Source organism: Chiloscyllium plagiosum, chromosome 14 (genome assembly GCF_004010195.1).
Source record: "Chiloscyllium plagiosum isolate BGI_BamShark_2017 chromosome 14, ASM401019v2, whole genome shotgun sequence".
NCBI lineage: Eukaryota > Metazoa > Chordata > Chondrichthyes > Orectolobiformes > Hemiscylliidae > Chiloscyllium > Chiloscyllium plagiosum.
The window spans coordinates 53,748,722-53,753,178 of NC_057723.1; positions in this window are offsets into that span (position 1 = coordinate 53,748,722).

Here is a 4,457-nt window from a genome sequence, read left to right on the forward strand (position 1 = left end):
GTTGGGAGGTCATGTTGCGGCTGTACAGGACATTGGTTAGGCCACTGTTGGAATATTGCGTGCAATTCTGGTCTCCTTCCTATCGGAAAGATATTGTGAAACTTGAAATGGTTCAGAAAAGATTTACAAGGATGTTGCCAGGGTTGGAGGATTTGCGCTATAGGGAGAGGCTGAACAGGCTGGGGCTGTTTACTCTGGAGCATCGGAGGCTGAGGGGTGACATTATAGAGGTTTACAAAATTATGAGGGGCATAGATAGGGTAAATAGACAATGTCTTTTCCCTTGGGTTGGGGACTCCAGAACTAGAGGGCATAGGTTTAGGGTGAGAGGGGAAGGATATAAAAGAGACCTACGGGGCAACTCTTTCACACAGAGGGTGGTACGTGTATGGAATGAGCTGCCAGAGGAAGTGGTGGAGGCTGGTACAATTGCAACATTTAAGAGGCATTTGGATGGGTATATGAATAGAAAGGGTTTGGAGGGATATGAGGCGGGTGCTGGCAGGTAGGACTAGATTGGGTTGGGATATCTGGTTGGCATGGACGGGTTGGACCAAAGGATCTTTTTCCATGCTGTACATCTCTATAACTCGATGACGTTCCGACTACAAGCTACTTAAAACATCTCTCTCAAACCATTTCACAATGTCTGCAAGAATGTCATTTCATTTGCAGAAATATAATTGGCAAGTGATGTACAAACAAGGAAAGCAGATGCACTTGCTGACATGCTGTCTGGTGTTGAATTTCATTTAAATAAAGTTGAGAATGCTAACACTGAATGGGAATTCTTCCAGATTCAATGAGAAGTAATAACAAGGCATGCTTTTAAAGTCAACAACTCAGCAAAGACGATTGAGCAGAGATTTATATGGGTTCTGAGTGACATGTACTACAGTTGCAGAATCAAATAATAATCAAACCTGTGTAAAGAAGGGTTACTGGATCTGAAACATTAACTCTGATTTCTCTCCACAGATGCTGCCAGACCTGTTGAGTTGCTGTTTCTGATTTTCATATTTTGGTTTATAGTTAACCCAACATATCTGAGAGACAAGCACCCATCACAGCAATGATGCTCCCCAGAGAAGGATCATCACCCATAATGAGCAGTTACCGGATAAACTGCTAAAAATTGGTGTGCATGCCATGAAAAGCTTGAATGTTTTAGAGGTTATTTGCAGGTATAGCTAGAAGTAAGACTGATTCGAATTAACACAACTTTTATTCGAATAATGTTTCTTTATACTCCATTGGATAACTTGTAACTGCAAATAATAGAGCATGCAACTTCTTTTGTTTTTATATGAAAACGAGCAAGCTTGGAGAAATGCATTCATAATGGCATCGTACACAATGACGTACTTGAGTCATGTGATCTCTGCTTTCATGTTAGAAAGAAGAGCCATTAAAGACCATACATGAAACACATTGTTCTTAGATGGATGTACAATCTTATCATTCATCCGGGTGTGAAGCGGATGCTGCTTTTTTCACATCTGAGGGCTCTAACAAATCTATGCTGCAATTTTCGTTTGACTTAAGGCAGCCAGCATCTATATTGATTGCCTGTGAGAAAACATCACCTAAATAAACAAATGTAAGGAGTTAACATTATCATCACCACCATTCATTGCAAAATCTCTGACCACCCCATCCCAATCTCCCACTGGCCTAGTCGCAACCCTTATCTATCCCCCAGCAGTAACCTCAATCTCTGCAATCTTCCTAAACCCTCAATACTCATCCTAACCAATATAGACAGTAACATGTTTGTTGTGCTTGGCCTATTTTTTAAGTGCACAAGCTGTTTAATTATTTTTCTGTGGCCTTATATATGTCAAAAGGGCTGTGATTAAAGGGGTTGACTTGCACTTGACCTGCATAGACTCTTCCAGATTGTGACATGGCTGCAAAGCTTCATTTTGCTCCTGACCTCCTCGCAAATCTCAAAGAAGCTGATGACTCCCTTCTCAAATTCTCCAATGTTCCCTCAGATGGAGTCTGAAATTTACCTCTCCTCCTCCAATTCTTCACAAATTTAACCTATTTACAGTCCTGAAAATTGAAGCATTTGACTTCTCATCTGCATTACGCTGGATTCAACGTAATCAGCAATAGCTACATCAACTCTAAAACAACATATACCTCAATGTAAACTTAATTCTGATCCTAGCAAAGTTCTGAACCAATTATTTTCTATTCACAGCTATTGACTGAAATTTCTAATCTAGGCATTAAATTATTCTGCTTAAAATGAAATGTGTATGAGATGCAAATCAATCACTAATAATAGATTATTTTTAAAATGTAACCTGTTGGGTGAAAGATGTTTTGTTGATCTTTCATTTGTTCTGGTTGACTTGATGATTGTTTTAAAGATTGTTTATTGTGTCCATTATAAATGTCTGTCTTTGATTGGGTATTTCTTGAAAAAGCTCGTTATGATTTGAAATAATAATTTGTAAGGCTTGATTTCACAGATGGGAAAGAATGGCAAAGTGTAGAGTGCAGAAAATAGGTAACATTACCATTTTGTCAGACAAAGCATTGTAATATTTAAAAAACTTAAAAATGGCATAGGTGACTGATTAAAGAGGGGCTCAGACAAAGCACCAATTCAAAAAGAAATTGATCAAAATAAGATTATCAAAGTGAAGTACAGAAGAGAAAAGCAAGTACAAAATAATTTAATCTTGTTACCAAAGTGATCAAGGTTTGTGTAAAGATTTGGAGATCAGCTGCTGGTTGCAATTGTCGTGGGTATGTTTGCCAAGCTGGCAGGGTGGTTTGCAGATGTTTCGTCCCCCGTCTAGGTGACATCAGTCAGTGCTGTGGAGCCTCTTGTGAAATGCTGCTATACTGTGTGGGTTGGAATTTGTTTTGTTTCGTGCCCGTTGCTTCCGGTTGCCGGTTCTGGTTGTTTGTTGCAGTGGTCAGTATATTGGACCGAGGTGAATGTATTTATTGATGGAGTCCGTGGATGAGTGCCATGCTTCAAAAAATCTCTGGCTGTCCTCTGTTTGACTTGTCCTATTATTGTTGCGTTGTCCCAGCCAAATGTCTGGCCCTTGTCATCTGTGTGTATAGCTACTAGGGACAGCTGGTCATGGCATTTAGTGGCTAGTTGATGTTCATGAATGTAACCAAATAAATTCCAACTGACATAGTACAGCAGCACTTCACTGGATGCTCCACAGCACTGAGGAACTCACCTAGAAAGGGACGAAACATCTGCAAACCAACTTCCCAGTTCGGCAAACATACCACAACAACTGCAACCAAAGTGATGCAGTGAATGGTAAATTATCCTTTCACTTTTGAAACATGGGTTCAAACATAACAAAAAGAAATATCATTCAAATATTTCTCTCCTTTGTGAAGTGTATTTATGCAATCTTAACTGCAGTTTTGATTAACATAAAAAGTGACATTGTTTAGTCCATTTCACAAGTGAGATTGCTAACAGTGTTCACACTGTGGACAGCTAACTGAATATTCACATGTATTATCAAATTCATCCTAGCATATTTCCAGGAGTCACTTTAATATGCTAGGATGTCTTGGAATATATGCTCTGTATTAGCTTATTGAACCATAGCAGAAAAAGTTTCGCTCTGTCAGCTTTGCTCGATTGCTAACATTTCCTAAGTCAAAATGTTGTTGGAGTTGAACTTCAGACAAGGACTTAAACATATATCTTTCTCATAGTCAGGGTGTCATCAAATTAGATGCTAAATTGGGATAAGGATTAACGATACCGTTACATTATTTTGTGAAAAGCAATAGGTGCTAACAACAATTTATCGCATATAGAACATAGAACATAGAACAGTACAGCACAGAACAGGCTCTTCAGCCCTCGATGTTGTGCCGACCACTGATCCTCATATAGGCACCCTCAAATTTCTGTGACCATATGTATGTCGACGAATCTCTTAAATGTCCCCAATGACCCTGCCTCCACAACTGCTGCTGGCAACGCATTCCATGCTCTCACAACTCTCTGTGTAAAGAGGAGAAAGTGAGGTCTGCAGATGCTGGAGATCAGAGATGGAAATGTGTTGCTGGAAAAGCGCAGCAGGTCAGGCAGCATCTAGGGAACAGGAGAATCGACGTTTCGGGCATTAGCCCGAAGAAGGGCTAATGCCCGAAACGTCGATTCTCCTGTTCCCTAGATGCTGCCTGACCTGCTGCGCTTTTCCAGCAACACATTTCCATCTCTGTGTAAAGAACCCGCCTCTGACATCCCCTCTATACTTTCCTCCCACCAGCTTAAAACTATGACCCCTCGTGTTAGTCATTCCTGCCCTGGAAATTGTCTCTGGCTATCAACTCTATCTATGCCTCTCATTACCTTGTATACCTCAATTAGGTCCCCTCTTCTCCTCCTTTTCTCCAATGAAAAAAGTCCGAGCTCAGTCAACCTCTCCTTATAAGATAAGCCCTCCAGTCCA